Below are 16998 nucleotides of genomic sequence, written 5' to 3' on the forward strand. Positions count from 1 at the left end.
GAACTCCATGCTTGAACCCCTCGAAACAGATTTCCACCCTCGCACTGTCCTCAAACACCCCTAATCAAAGTCACAATTGGCATCCAATGTGACTGGGACAAAGGTAAACTATCTCTCCTCGTTACTCTTGACCAGTCTGTAGTCTTTGTCATGGACGGCCACACCATCCTCTTCTAATGCCTCTACTCCGTCATCGAGCTCAGAGGGACTGCTCTCAACTGGTTCCGTACTTATCTATCCAGTGATAGCTTGAGAAACCGCGGCAATGGAGTCTACTTCCATTCCTACAATGTTATCTTGTAGCATATACAAAGTATTCTTCCAATGTTGGACACTTATCAGCATTTTACCACAGAAAGGTGATTACTTGTGGCGAGATAATCAACAAGTTTACACTGTGGCAATATTTTCTTTATTGTCTGGTACAAATTTGGTAGACATAGCAAAGAGGAAGATTTTTTTTATTTTCCTTTATTGCCACAATTCCTGTCAGCTTTTACCTTTATAAATTCCTTTATAAATACAGTCACATTGATAATGAAAACAACCCACATTCAGGTGGCAAGGTAGCACAGTGCCTGGCGCTGCTGCTTCACAGCGCCAGGGACCCAGGTTCGATTCCCGGCTTGGGTCACCGTCTGTGCCGAGTCTGTACATTCTCCCGGTATCTGTGTGGGTTTCCTCTGGGTGCTCCGGTTTCCTCCCACAAGTCCAGACAGGCGTGCTTGTTAGGTAATTTGGACGTTCTGAATTCTCCCTCGGTGTACCCGAACAGGCGCCGGAGTGTGTCAACCAGGGGATTTTCACAGTAACTTCATTGCAGCGTTAATGTAAGCCTACTTGTGATACTAATAAAGATTATTATTATTAAACTTATCACACTAAAACTACACTTCCCTGTCAGTGGGGCACTGTTTAGGTCTTATGATAAATGTTGTTACTCTCACATTAATGATATCTCAAAACTTTCCAAGTAAAACTACATGATCCAAAACAGATTGTACAGTTTTATTACATTACTGTTTATGGGGATTTGCTGTATGCATACTGGCTGATGTGTTTCCTCCACATCAAGTACTTAATTGACTGTAAAGCAGTTTGGAACGTCTAGAAGTTGTGAAAGTTGCTATATAAATGCAAGTCTTTCTTTTGTCTTTGACCCAAATGTACACTTGCTTCAATCTCCTGAAATGGTAATTTATCAGATTATCCAAACCTCCCAGTGAGTCATCCTCCTGTAACATAGCTGACGTGGTGTCTATACAATTTCAGCAGGAGCTGGATGTGTTCTTTTCCAAGTGTGCTGTTTAAATTATTCAGGAAAAAGAAGCTTTAAATGATTACATGCATTTTTATTGGAATCAGTGGGAGCACTGAAACACATCACCCAAATGTAGCTCCTGCCCTGCCAATGCAATTACATAAGTGAATCTTGGAACATTCGTCAGCATTTGTTTCAGCTTCTGGGCTGTTGATACATGCTGCCTCCTTGTGGTCTGTTCCAGAATTGCCTCCCATATGAATAATTGTATTTATCTCACAAATTAAATAATTCTCTAACTATATCAACCCAAATGATTTTTGTTTTAATTTAAAGTACCCAACTCTTTCTTTCCCAATTAAGGGGCAATTTAACGTGGCCAATCCACCTACCCTGCACATCTTTGGGTTATGGGGGTGAAACCCATGCAGACACGGGGAGAATGTGCAAACTCCACGGGGACAGTGACTCGGGGCCGGGATCGAACCTGGGACCACGGCGCCGTGAGGCAGCAGTGCTAACCACTGTGCCACTGTGCCATCCGACCCAAATGAAAATTGACCACATCTTCCTCTATTTCTCACTCAATTTGTAAAGTGCACAGAGGTGAAAATGTTATTGTCATGACTACATTGGAAGATTTTATTTTATTTTTAACATTTAAAATAAAATTTAGGGTACTCAATTCTTTTTTTCCAATTAAGGGGCAATTTAGCGTGGCCAATCCACTAACCCTCCACATTTTTGGGTTGTGGGGGTGAGGCCCACACAGACACGGGGAAATTGTGCAAACTCCACACGGACAGTGGCTCAGGGCCGGGATTCGAACCAGGGTCCTCAGCGCCATGAGGCAACAGTGCTAACCAGTGTGCCATCGTGCTGTCCTTGGAAGATTTTATACCAGCAATTTAGATGCTGTACAACATATACTATAAACTGTATGAGGACTTTTTGCCAGATTAATGTCCATAACATAACATCATGATTAAGTTATGATTCTCTTGCTCCATCAGGATACTCTTACTGTGTTTGACATCAGTCGGTATCTGAACACATTGGGCTGGATTCTCCGATTCTGAGACTAAGTGCTGACTCCGGCGTGGCAATGGAGGCCTTTTACCACCGAAAAAACGGCCATCGATCCCCCGTCTGGTGGGGGGGGGGGCAAGAGGCACGCAGCGTAGAGCACCCGGCTGATACGGGCGGAGAATATCCGGGTCCGTGGCCGCGCGTGCGCACGGTGGCGGCCTGCAGTGGCCGCGCCGTGCAACATGGCGCTGGCTGTGCACGGACCCAGCCTGCCAAATAATGACCCTCTTTGGCAAGGCTGGTCACCCCCGGACCACCCCCCACCCGTGCCCCCAGCCCCCGCCAAAGCCCCCCCCCTGCCCGCGGATCGGCTCCCCCCCCCCCGCCCCCGACTGTGGGATGTTGGACTCAGTCCGCAGCCGCCACGCCGAGTTCCTGAAACAAAATTGCTTGAGAGGCTCACGCCGTTGGGAACCCAGCCCTTCGGGGGTGGAGCATTGGGGTAAGCACCTTGTGACCTATTGAGCACCAAGCACCTAGTGAACTAGTGCAATTCCGATGAAAAACGGTGTCCGATTGGGCGGGGTGACAAGCAGCAGCCACATTATCAGCACTCCCCACACACACTCATCCCAGTCAACAAGGTGGCAGCACAAAGAGCGGCACCCTGGTTCGCAGGTGCGGAGCTTGAGACCCTGCTGGGCGCCGTGGAGGAGGGGTGGGCCACCCAGTACCACGGGGTGCGAAGGAGGCTGCCACCCGCCGCCGTACACTGGGCCAGCGCACAGGTGGCAGAGGCCTTCCTGCCAGGACCAACCAGAAGTGCCGGAAAAAGCCCCTGGCACCAACCCCCGTCCCACACATGAGTGACCCACCCCCCCCACACAAGGAGGGCGACCGAACCCCCCCCACACAAGGAGGGCGACCGAACCCCCCCCACACACGGAGGGCGACCGAACCCCACACACAGGCAGTTTGCTCACATCCCACCCTGCACCACATGCCAGCAGCATACCGCCTGCCATGGCCGGGTGCCCTGGTCACACGCCCACCAGCTGCACACCCCCTGTGCTACCCGTGTCCAACTGCCTGACACTGTGTATTTTCTGTCGTGTCCCCCCCCCCCCTCCAAACCAGGGCGGCGCTCAACCGCAGAGAGAGAGAGAAGACTGGAGGTGGCCGGCTGGACCTGCGGCCTCTCACTGTCGCAGATCGGCCGCCGCTGAACATGTTCGGTGGGCCCCGGGAGAGGTCATTCGCCGAGGCAGAGATCGGCATCGGGGAACCCGAATTATGATGTCCCTTTGGCACGTGTGGCACAACCCCCACACCATCCGCACACCAGCCCCACCTCCCCGACACCACACCGCCACCCCCACACCGCCACCCCCACACCAGCCCCACCTCCCCGGCAACACACCGCCGACACCACACCGCCGACACCACACCAGCCCCACCTCCCCGACACCGCCGACACCACACCGCCGCCCCCACACCAGCCCCACCTCCCCGACACCGCCGACACCACACCGCCACCCCCACACCAGCCCCACCTCCCCGACACCACACCGCCGACACCACACCGCCACCCCCACACCAGCCCCACCTCCCCACACCGCCACCCCCACCAGCCCCACCTCCCCACACAACCCCTGCACCCCGCACCATCCCACAACCCTCACCCACCCCACCTCCCCCCCTCCCCCACACCACCCCACCAACACCCCCACCTCCCCACACCACCTCCCCCACCCCCCCACACCACCTCCCCCACCCCCCCACACCACCTCCCCCACCCCTCCCCCACACCACCCCACCTCCCCCACCACCCCACCAACACCCCCACCTCCCCACACCACCTCCCCCACCCCTCCCCCACACCATCCCACCTCCCAACCACCCCACCCCTCCCCACACCACCCCCACCTCCCCACACCACCCCACCTCCCCCTCCCCACACCACCCCACCTCCCCACACCACCCCCCCACCCCTCCCGCCACACCACCCCCACCTCCCCACACCACCCCCACCTCCCCCACACCACCCCCACCTCCCCCCACACCATCCCACCTCCCCCACCCCACCTCCCAACACCATCCCACCTCCCTCACCCCATCTCCCCCACACCACCCCCACCTCCCCCCCACACCATCCCACCTCCCCCCCACACCATCCCACCTCCCCCACCCCACCCCACCTCCCAACACCATCCCACCTCCCTCACCCCATCTCCCCCACACCACCCCCACCTCCCCCCCCACACCATCCCACCTCCCCCACACCACCCCACCCCTCCCCACACCATCCCACCTCCCCCACCCCCCCACCCCTCCCGCCACACCACCCCCACCTCCCCCACACCACCCCACCTCCCCCACACCACCCCCACCTCCCCCCACACCATCCCACCTCCCCCACCCCACCCCACCTCCCAACACCATCCCACCTCCCTCACCCCACCTCCCCCACCCATCCCCACACCACCCCCACACCATCCCACCTCCCCCATACCCCCCCACCTCCCCACACCACCCCCACCTCCCCCCCACACCATCCCACCTCCCCCACACCACACCACCTCCCAACACCATCCCACCTCCCTCACCCCACCTCCCCCACCCATCCCCACACCACCCCCACACCACCTCCCCCACACCATCCCACCTCCCCCATACCCCCCCACCTCCCCACACCACCCCCACCTCCCCCACCCCCACACACCACCCCACCTCCCCACAACATCCCACCTCCCCACACCACCCCCACCTCCCCCCCACACCATCCCACCTCCCCCACCCCACCCCACCTCCCAACACCATCCCACTTCCCTCACCCCATCTCCCCCACACCACCCCCACCTCCCCCCACACCATCCCACCTCCCCCACACCACACCACCTCCCAACACCATCCCACCTCCCTCACCCCACCTCCCCCACCCATCCCCCACACCACCCCCACACCACCTCCCCCACACCATCCCACCTCCCCCATACCCCCCCACCTCCCCACACCACCCCCACCTCCCCCACCCCCACACACCACCCCACCTCCCCACAACATCCCACCTCCCCACAACATCCCACCTCCCCACAACATCCCACCTCCCCACACCATCCCACCCACCCCCACACCACCCCACACCACCCCACCTCCACCACACACCACCCCACCTCCACCACACCACCCCACCTCCACCACACCACCCCACCTCCCCCACTCCACCACACCATCCCACCTCCCCCACACCATCCCACCTCCCCCACACCACCCCACCTCCCCCACACCTCCCCCACACCACACCACCTCCCCCACACCACACCACCTCCCCCACACCACACCACCTCCCCCACTCCACCCCCACCTCCACCACACCACCCCACACCACACCACCTCCCCCACACCACACCACCTCCCCCATACCACCCCACCTCCCCCACACCACCCCACCTCCCCCACACCACCCCACCTCCCCCACACCACCCCACCTCCCCCACACCACCCCACCTCCCCCACACCACCCCACCTCCCCCACACCACCCCACCTCCCCCACACCACCCCACCTCCCCCACACCACCCCACCTCCCCCACACCACCCCACCTCCCCCACACCACCCCACCTCCCCCACACCACCCCACCTCCCCCACACCACCCCACCTCCCCCACACCATCCCACCTCCCCCACACCACCCCACCTCCCCCACACCACCCCACCTCCCCCACACCACCCCACCTCCCCCACCCCACCCCACCTCCCCCACACCACACCACCTCCCCCACACCACATTACCCCGTCACCCACACTCCACCCCAGCACCCCACCGTCTTCACACCACCCCACACGACCCGGCTACCCCTCCAACACCCAACCCGCGATCCAACCCCGTGCGCCTCTGGGAACATGACCTACCTCCTCTCTCCCCTCAGCAGCCACGGTGCCTGATTCCCGATTTTTAAAACCACAAGTGAACCTTGTCATCGGTTATTCCTCCTGGCAGATGTGGAGCATCACGGGAGCCCTGGAGAATACTGGGACGGGCCTGATAATAATATACCAATGGTGTTGACTGTATGTGCGGCATAGAACATGTCGAGGCACCGGAGCATGGCATTCGTCGAGCGCCCGATGTCGCCCTCGATCTTCGGCCGACGGGCAATTCTCCGCCCGACTGAGCCTCTCGATTCTGGCATTGCTGGATGGAGAATCCCACCCAAGATGCAGAGCGTATGGCTCCCAAAATAGTAAAGGAGGTAGGGAGGAATTTCCAGAGGGACTACTCATGGTTTTCAAAACTTTTGGAACAGGAATTGTGCATAACAATATCAAACAGTATATACACCAGAACATTGTAAATCAGTTGTTGTAGCCCAGTTGTTGATAAGCTTTTAGAGTCTGTGCTATAAGAAATACATTGGTGAACACTGGAAAAAGCATGGGCAAATCAGAATCCAACATCCACAGTCTTTAGCTTATTTTGTTCATGGATTTGTAAAGGTTTGCCTGTGATTGATGTATTTAATTAAAAGAAATGAAGGAAATCATAGCATATGGGTGAAGAGAATGCAGTGGAGATTACATCGATAATATATTTAAAATCTTCAGTTGAGGGGCAGCACGGTGGCGCAGTGGTTAGCACTGCTGCCTCACGGCGCCGAGGTCCCAGGTTCAATCCCGGCTCTGGGTCACTGTCCGTGTGGAGTTTGCACATTCTCCCCGTGTTTGGGTGGGTTTCGCCCCCATAAACCAAAGATGTGCAGGGCAGGTGGATTGGCCACGCTAAATTGCCTCTTAATTGAAAAAAATGAATTGGCTACTCTAAATTTATTTTTAAAATATCTTCAGTTGTGGGCACTTCTGCATTCTGTGTCTACATGCAAAATGGCAGCTGTCCATGTCACCATGCCGCAGGGTAATTACAGCCTCCTGCCAGTAGAGATGCCAAAGCACAACCGCCACCAGGATGCCACGATGACATGAACAATTCCCATTATAAATGTGGAACTAGGAATTTTTAAAAAATTTGTTCATGGGATGTGGGCGTCGCTGAATGGGCCAGCATTTACTGCCCATCCTGGAGGGAAGTTAAGAGTCAACCACATTGCTGTGGGTCCGGAGTCACATGTAGGCCAGACCAGGTAAAGACGGCAGATTTCCTTCCCTAAAGGGCGTTTGTGAACCAGATGCGATTTTACAACAATGGCTTTGTGGTCATCATTTTAAAAAAATAAATTTAGAGTAACCAATTCATTTTTTCCAAATAAAGGGCAATTTAGCATGGCCAATCCACCGACCCTGCACTTCTTTGGGTTGTGGGGGCGAAACCCACCCAAACACCGGGGTGAATGTGCAAACTCCACACGGACAGTGACCCAGAGCTGGGATCAAACCTGGGTCCTCGGCGCCGTGAGGAAGCAGTGCTAACCACTGCACCACCGTGCTGCCCCATGGTCATCATTAGACATCTAGGGTGGGATTCTCCGATAACGGCGCGATGTCCGCCGACCGGCGCCAAAAACGGCACAAACCAGTCCGGCATCACGCCGCCCCAAAGGTGCGGAAGTCTCCGCATCTTGAGCGGCCGCGCCCTCACCTTGAGGGGCTAGGCCCGCGCCGGACTGATTTCCGCCCCGCCAGCTGGCGGGAAAGGCCTTTGGTGCCCCGCCAGCTGGCGCGGAAATGACTTTGCTGGGTGGCGCATGCGTGGGTGTGTCAGCGGCCGCTCACGGCATCCCCGCGCATGCGCAGTGGAGGGGGTCTCTTCTGCCTCCACCATGGTGGAGACCATGGCGAAGGCGGAAGGAAAAGAGTGCCCCCACAGCACAGGCCCGCCCACGGATCGGTGGGCCCCGATCGCGGGTCAGGCCACCGTGGGGGCACCCCCCGGGGCCAGATCGCCCCGCGCCCCCCCCCAGGACCCCGGAGCCCACCCGCGCCGCCATGTCCCGCCGTCCCAAAGGTGGTTCAATCCACGCCGGCTGGCATGGGTTGACAGCGGCGGGACTTCGGCCCATCGCGGGCCGGAGAATCGCCGGGGGGGGGCCTGCCAACCGGCACGACGCGATTCCCGCCCCCGCCGAATATCCGGTGCCGGAGAATTCGGCAACCGGCGGGGGCGGGATTCACGCCAGCCCCCGGCGATTCTCCGACCCGGCGGGGGGTCGGAGAATCCCGCCCCTAATTCCAGACTTGTATTGAATTCAAATTTCACCATCTGCTTTCTCCTGGATTTTCTGGAATAGTTGTCCAGTGACAATACCACTATACCACTCTCTCCCCTAAATTGAAAGCATTGTTAAAGTGACTTATTTCCAACTGGACAGGTTATTCATCATCTTCAAACACTCCTAAACTGAACACTAGAGCCACGTCTGAAATCCACAGAATGAATAGAACATATAGGACGGGATTCTCCGGCCGGGTCAGCCCGGCGACCAGGGAATCCTGCCCGAGGTCAATGGACTTTTTCATTGTCCGCGTCTCGCCCGTGGCGTTCTTGTGGCAGGCAGGGCGGAAGAATCCAGCCTATCGATTTTCAGAGGGGGTAAGAGTGGCAACAACTTGCATTTATATGGTGCTTTTACTGTGGTAAATCATCCAAAACAGTTTCACTAGAGCATTATCAAACAAAATCCGACACCAGGCCACATAAAGACATATTAGAACCAGTGACATGTTGTAGAGGTAGGTTTGAAAGAGTGTTTTAAATGGGACAGAAGTAAAGAGGCAGGGAGTTTTAGTGTGGGAATTCAAGAACTGAGCATCCCGGCAGCTGATCGGCTTACCAATGGTGCGATGACGGAATTCAGGCCACAAATCCCAGAGGATGGTGGAGCTTGAGTTTTAGTGTGGGAATTCAAGAACTGAGCAACTGAGCATCCAGGAAGCTGATTGGCTTACCAATGGTGCGATGACGGAATTCAGGCCACAAATCTCAGAGGATGGTGGAGCTTGAGAAGGTTAAAAACAGAGGGAAGAATAAGGACATGCAGGGATTTGAAAACCAAGTTGGGAATCTTAAATTTGAGGCATTGCCAGATGTCGGTCAGTGAGCACAGGGTTAATGGTAAATGGGAACTTGCAGTGAATTATATGACAAGAGTAGCAGAGTTTTGGATGACCACAAGTTTACGGAGGTTATCCTGCTGACGGATGTGAGAATCAGGCCAATAAGTATTAGAATAGTGAAATTGGATCCAGAATTGGCTGAGTGGCAGGAAGCAGAGGGTGATGGTCGAGGGGTGTTTTTCTGACTGGAAGCCTGGGCGCGATTCTCCGACCCCCCCACCGGGTCGGAGAATCGCCGGGGGCTGGTGTGAATCCCGCCCCCGCCGTGTCCCGAATTCTCCGCCACCAGAGATTCGGCGGGGGCGGGAATCGCTTCGCGCATGTCGGTGGGAATCGCGCCGGTCGGCGGGCCCACCCCCGGCGATTCTCCGGCCCACGATGGGCCAAAGTCCCGCCGCTGTCAACCCTCGCCCGCCGGCGTGGATTAAACCTCCTTTTGAACGCCGGGACAAGGCGGCGCGGGCAGTCTCTGGGGTCCTGGGGCAATCTGGCCCCGGGGGATGCCCCCACGGTGGCCTGGCTCACGATCGGGGCCCACCGATCCGCGGGCAGGCCTGTGCCGTGGGGGCACACTTTTTCTTCCGCCTTCGCCATGGTCTTCACTATGGCGGAGGTGGAAGAGACCCCCTCCCCTGCGCATGAGCAGGGATGCCGTGAGCGGCCGCTGCCGCTCCCGTGCATGCATCGCCCGGCGAAGACATTTTGGCGCCGGCTGGCGGAGCGCCAAAGGCCTTTCCCGCCAGCCGGCGGAGCGGAAACCACTCCGGTGCGGGCCTAGCCCCTCAAGGTGAGGGCTTGGCCCCTAAAGGTGCGGAGAATTCCGCACCTTTGGGGTGGCCCGACTACGGAGTGGTTCCCGCCACTCTATTACGCCAGAACCCCCCGCCCCGCCGGGTAGGGCAGAATCCCGCCCCCTGTGTCCAATGGGGTCCTGCAGGAATCAGTATTGGGGCCCTTGCTGTTTGTGGTTTATATAAATGATTTACACATGGATGTAGGAGGGTTGATCAGTAAGTTTGCGGATTGTAGGAAAATTGGTGGGGTGGTAAATACTGAGGAGATGATGGGATGATATAGACGAGCTGGGCAGATGGGCCGATCAGTGGCAAATGGAATTCAATCTGGAAAAGTGTGAGGTGATGCACTTGGGCAGGACAAACAAGGCAAGGGGATACATGATAAACGGCAGGATCCTGGGAAGCACCGAGGATCAGAGGGACCTTGGTGTGCGTGTACACTGGATTCTTTAGGTATAAGGGCAGGTAGATACAGTGCTTAAGAAGGCATATGGTATCCATGCCTTTATTAGCTGAGGCATAGAGTTTAAGAGCAGGTTTTTTTTGCTGGAACTGTATTAAACATCAGTTTTGTGACAGCTAGAGTATTGTGTGCAGTTCTGGAATCCACATTATTGGAGGGAAGTGTTACCACTGGAAAGGGTGCAGAGGAGATTTACCAGGATGTTGCCTGGGCTGCAGAGTTTTAGCTATGAAGAGAGATTAAATAGATTGGGGTTGTTTTCCTTGGAGCAGAGGAGGCTGGGGGCGGGGGGGGGGGGGGGGGGCAGTACACAAGATTGAGTTCTGTAAACTAATGAGGGACATAGATAGTGTAGACAGGAAGAAATGTTTCACCTTGGTGAAGGGATCAATGACTAAGGGGCATAGATTTAAAGTAAGGTGCAGGAGGTTTAGAGGGAATGTGAGGAAAAACATTTTCACCCAGAGGATGGTGAGAGACTGGATCTCACTGCCTGACAGGGTGTTGGAGGCAGAGGCCCTCATAATATGTAAGAAGTATTTAAATATGCTCTTGTCATACCAAGGCATACAAGGCTATGGGCCAAGTGCTGGAAAATGGGATTAGAATACTTAGGTGGTTGTTTTTGACTGGCACAGACGCGATAGGTCAAAGGGCTTCTTCTGTGCTGTAGACATCCATGACTCTATGAAATCCGGAGGTAACAAAAGCTGAAGGGCTGAGGCAGAGATGGATAATATTACAGAGATGAAAGATGGCAGCCTTGGCGATGGAAGAAGAAATTTGAGTAGGAAGCTTTGCTCAGGGTGAAATATGAGATCAAGTCTGGTTCACACACGGACAGTGATCAGTGCAGGGGATTGAGTTGGTGGCGAGAGAATGCAATTTGTGTTATTAACCATGAACAATGACTTTTTTGCTTTCTGATATTTAATTGGAAGAAACTTCATCCAATATTAGATGTTGGACAAGCATCCGGACAAATCAAAGATGCTAGACAGGTTGAGGGAGGAGGAGGTAAGGTGGATGTTATGTTCTTGTGCACTGGCCGATAGGAATGATGAACTACAGAACATCTAGTCCTTGACTAGACAAAATAAATTGATTATAAAACAAATGCGTAGCAAAGATAACTGTAATAAATATATTACAAACTACTAACACTAACTATTCTTGAGCTACTGCAAAATACGTCTATCCACCAATCCGACTCACTCCCAACTCCCCGAGGCACAGAGTCACATGGTAGGTTTATATTGACATCTGCTGGTCGGAGATCATGTACATGGGTCACTGTCTGTGCAGAGTCTGCACGCTCTCCTCGTGTCTGCGTGGGTTTCCTCCGAGTGCTCTGGTTTCCTCCCACAGTCCAAAGATGTGCAGGTTAGGTGGATTGGCTAGGCTAAATTGCCCTTAGTGTGGGGTTACTGAGTTACGGGGATAGGGTGGAGGTGTGGGGCTTAAGTGGGGTGCTCTTTCCAAGGGCCGGTGCTGACTTGATGGGCCAAATGGCCTCCTTCTGCACTGTAAATTCTATGAAATTGTTATATACAAGATTGCTTATGCATATCATCACAGTGGAGTTAAGTGTCACTGGTATACAGGACAGATTTAAGGTTTGGACAAGAGATGCAGATGGGATGTGAGGAAGAACGTTTTTACTCAGCAAGTAGTAATGATCTGGAACTGGCTGCTTACAAGGTTGATGGGAGAGGAAACAATCAAATATTTCAAAAGAAAAGTCCGTGGCCACTTGAGAGAAATGAACTTGCAGGGCTATTAGAGTTGAGAATGGGCCTAACCGATTGGCTCTATGGAGACCCAGCACGGACCCATGAGCAGAATGGCCTCCTTCAATGCTGCAATGACTCTTTTATTTTGAGTAAATCTTAACATTTTGGGTTTCAGATGATTGTCAGTCAGAGCCAGCAGGCAGATGAAAAGCATTTGGGTGGCTCCACAGGTAACTAGCAGGAGCAAAAAGAGAAGCCATTTGGGGTGATTTCAAACAGATAGAAATTTACAGGCAGCCCTGTTTATTGTTAAGATAGTTTATGATTTATGTTGGCTGAATCAAAGGACCTACACCTGGTTTGACAAATTTTGACCCAATGTGCTTTAAAAAATGTGCGGTAAGACATTGAAATGTTCAGTTATGAAAGGAAATATTAAAGGAAATAAGACTGCATGCTTAGAAATACAACTGTCAGACAGGAGGCCTGTGCAAATAATGTAAATGGATGCTTTTGGATTTGTAGGATTTGGTTAGTGCTGTGCACTTGGGATTTATTCTAGGACCTCTGTTCTTTTCTATTTAAATGGATTACTTTGCCACAAATGCCAGAGGAACTCTATTGGAGCTTGTTATTATAGTAAATAGAGGAACATGGCAAACTGTGAGGAAGAATGTAAATGGCTGCAGACGGGCATGGACTGGTTAGCAGTTGGCGAATAGATGCAGTTAATGTGGAGAAGTGTTAAATACATTGTGCGTTATATAGATCTTCAAGGTTGTGTGCAGCTTGAAAAGGATATCAAAAAGAAAATGAAGGGCAGGTTAATAGGGTGGTGAAAAGGGCATATGGGACATTTGCTTTTATCAATCGGGGCATAGATTACAAAAGCAGGGCGGTCATGATAGAGTTGTATAGAACACAGGTGAGGCCACAGCTGGCAGTGCTGTGTGCAATTTTGGTAGCCACATTATAGGACCGATGTGATTGCGCTGGAAGGGGTACAGAGGCGTTTCACCAGGATGTTGCCTGGTATGGAACATGTAAGTTATGAAGATAGGTTGGATAGGCTTGGGTTGTTTTCTCTGGAGCAGAGAAGACTGAGGGGTGACCTGATTGAGGTGCACAATATTATTTGGGGCATGGACAGGGTAGATAGGGAACAGCAGTTGCCCCCAAGGTCAGTTACGAGGGGAACGCAACTTCAAAGTTGGGGGGGGTAGGGGGGGATTTGAGGAAAACTTTTTTTTGCCCAGTGAAGGTCTGGAATGCACTGCCTGGGAGGGTGGTAGAGGCGGGATGCCTCACATCCTTTAGAAGTACCTAGAAGAGTACTTGGCACGCCAAGTGCTGGCAAGTGGGGTTAGGTGGCCAAGGCTTTTCATGCGTCGTTGCAGACTCGATGAGCGGGAAGGGCCTCTTCTGCACTGTAGTATTCTGTGTGAAAATGCTGCTGAATTTCTGCAGGACATTGGTTAGGCCGCAGTGGATGGCACTTTTGAAAAAGTCATGTGGGAAACTCGCTTTTATCAATCGGGGCATAGATTACAAAAGCAGGGAGGCATGATGGCGCTGGATAGAACTTTGGTGAGGCCACAGGTGGCAGTGCTGTGTGCAATTCTGGTCGCCGCATTGTAGGAAGGATGTAATTGCACTGGAGGGGCTGCAGAGAAGATTCATTAGAATAAAAGGGTATAGTTGAAGAAAATGTTGTATTATTTGTTTAAAAAAAGGAACTAATTGTTATGAGAAGGTACATCCACATTTCATTGCTGCGCTGATAAGCACTGTATCAGTTGCCAGCCACATGCATTGTTGCCAACTGTGATTAAACGTATTGAAGGCTCCAGCCTTCCTACACTAACCACATTGTCCAATTGGATGATGCTGGTTTGTCAGCCTTTCCGCCCACCCCTCCCATTTGCAATATTTTAAAAATCTGGTAGAAGAAATGTTCAAAGGAAATGACAAAAAAAAAATATTTTTAATATAACAATGATTTTTCTCCAGGGTTGCATAAAGTAATGTCCTGGAGATTGATCTTCAATTCCTGGAGACTCCAGGCCAATGCTGGCAACCCTAACTACATGGAGAGCTATAGGAAACACACTTGATGAACTTACAGCATTTTGGGTCTAAAGTGTGATCTGGGGCGAAATTCTCCGGTATCGGCACGATGTCCGCCGACTGGCGCCCAAAACGGCGCAAATCAGTCGGGCATCGCGCCGCCCCAAAGGTGCGGAATGCTCCACATCTTTGGGGGCCGAGCCCCAACCTTAAGGGGCTAGGCCCGCGCCGGACGAATTTCCGCCCCGCCAGCTGGCGGGAAAGGCCTTTGGTGCCCCGCCAGCTGGCGCGGAAATGGCATCTCCGGGCGGCGCATGCGCGGGAGCGTTGCGGCCGCTGACGGCATACCCACACATGCGCAGTGGAGGGAGTCTCTTCCGCCTCCGCCATGGTGGAGACCGTGGCGAAGGCGGACGGAAAAGAGTGCCCCCACGGCACAGGCCCGCCCACGGATCGGTGGGCCCCGATCGCGGGCCAGGCCACCGTGGGGGCACCCCCCGGGGCCAGGTCGCTCCGCGCCCCCCCCCCCCAGGACTGTAAGGTAGGTGGTTTAATCTACGCCAGCGGGACAGGCATTTTAGCTGCGGGACTTCGGCCCATTCGGGCCGGAGAATCGCAGGGGGGAGCCCGTCAACCGGCGCGGCGTGATTCCCGCCCCCGCCGAATCCCGGCGGGGGGTCGGAGAATCTCGCCCCATTTCTTTTTTTTTTAATTTAAAATTTTTTTTTTAAGAGTGCCCAATTAATTTTTTCCAATTAAGGGGCAATTTAACCTGGTCGAACCTGGGACCTCGGCGCCATGAGGCAGCAGGGTCAACCCACTGCGACACCATGCCGCCCGTGATCATTTCTAACTTATGGCAACCAGAAGGCATAGCAATGTGAAAAAACGGATTTTACTTCAGTGGAACAGAGAAGTGTGACCCAACGGAGGGTTAAAAAAAAACAATGGAAGATGTTGCAAGGTTAAATAGTGAAAGTTTGTTCCCGCTGTTTGTCAAATCTGCAACAAGGGAATAATTACTGGATTATTAGAACAAGGGGGAAGTTAGAAAGAAATGTTTTCTTATGATTATTGGAATACGCAATGCCTTTTGCAGTTGTACCTTCAACTGCCCCAGGGCCCACAATCTGGAATTCCTTGCCTCGGCAATTCCTTCCCCTTTGTCCTTCAGAAAATTCACCTGCTTCTAATGTCGTCATCCCTTCAAATAATATCTTTGGTCTGTTGTCCATTTGTTTCTGATTACATTGCTCAATGTTTGAAGAACTTCCCTATGTTAGAGGTATTTAGATCATTTTTTTTCCAATTAAGGGGCAATTTAGTATGGCCAATCCACCTACCCTGCTCATCTTTTGGGGTTTGTAGGGGTGAGACCCACGCAGAAACGGGGAGAATGTGCAAACTCCACACAGACAGTGACCCGGGGCTGGGATCGAACCCGGGCCCTCAGCGCCGTGAGCAGGAGTGCTAACCACTCTGCCACCATGCTGCCCTTTGGTTCTTAGATAAATGCAAGTTTTGTTCAGTCGGATTAAGAGATAATGCAATAAATTTTGATTTCAGCTCAGTTCAAATTAAGCTGACAAACAGCAGATGCTTGTCTCTCGATGACGCCTGTTCATGATCAGCATTTCCAGATTAACATTAGTTAAACAGATAACGTTCCAATTCTTTTGCTATCCATTCGTCAGCAGAAATACGATTGAGCATATTGCTAACTGCATTGGCTCAATCCTTTTTGTCAAAGATCCAGCTAATTGTAGGGTTCAGTCCAGTGCACAGAAATTGCTGCAAAGGAAGTTGTTTAAAATTATATTTATTCCATCAGCAAGGGTGATGGCATGACTCATAACAAAGTCAAGTGGATTATTATACAGATGTATTCATGAGTAGTATACCATAATCAACAATTTCCTTTGTCAAATTGATGATGCATATGGCTAGATTCATAAAAAGCATTTTGAAAGGTTATTTTAGTCATAAAAGTCACTGATACTGTGGTCCAGAATTATTTCAGATACTGCTTGCTGGTGCTAAAAGCTAGTATATGAGTGTATTATTTTACAATCGACCTGGCAGGATATTATTGCATGTACAAAAGGTATATTCCATGTTTCACACATGTAAAATATCAGTTGTCCATTGTCTCTCCTTATATCTGCCATGACTATACGACCTGCATTCCCTCTGCATCCAGCCCCATTTACGTTTTAGTTGCTGCTCTGGACTTAAGTTCCTTCCTCTTTTTTATCTTGGCTGCTCATGGACCCTCCCCGCCAGGCTATACTTTCCACTACCCGACCTGTCTAAACTCTCACAGCAGTGATCTGACCCTTTTTAAAAAATATATATTTTATTCAGAATTTTGTGGCCAAACATAACAGTACATAGTTTTTCTTTTGAACAACAACAAAGCAATATAAATAACCGTGGCCAATTTTAAACAAATAAATAAATAATATAGAAACAGAAACAAAACTGAGTGGCAACTGCCTTGTCAAAAATAGTTACTCTTCAAAGATACAATCCAATATACATTACCTATAACAAGTGTCTATACATATACAATGACATCCC

At 52.5% G+C, this 16998-nt stretch overlaps 1 protein-coding gene across 1 annotated transcript in view; it reads left to right on the plus strand.

Moving 5' to 3' along the window:
• Window positions 1-6523: 6523 nt before the first annotated feature.
• Window positions 6524-16998, plus strand: part of gnpnat1 (glucosamine-phosphate N-acetyltransferase 1) — a 112886-nt gene continuing 102411 nt past the window's right edge. Inside the window, exon 1 of the mRNA XM_072489733.1 lies at window positions 6524-6543. The gene's annotated coding sequence lies outside the window, so the exon portion shown is untranslated. The remainder of the gene's footprint in view (window positions 6544-16998) is intronic.

Source organism: Scyliorhinus torazame, chromosome 2, assembly GCF_047496885.1.
Source record: "Scyliorhinus torazame isolate Kashiwa2021f chromosome 2, sScyTor2.1, whole genome shotgun sequence".
Classification (NCBI taxonomy): domain Eukaryota; kingdom Metazoa; phylum Chordata; class Chondrichthyes; order Carcharhiniformes; family Scyliorhinidae; genus Scyliorhinus; species Scyliorhinus torazame.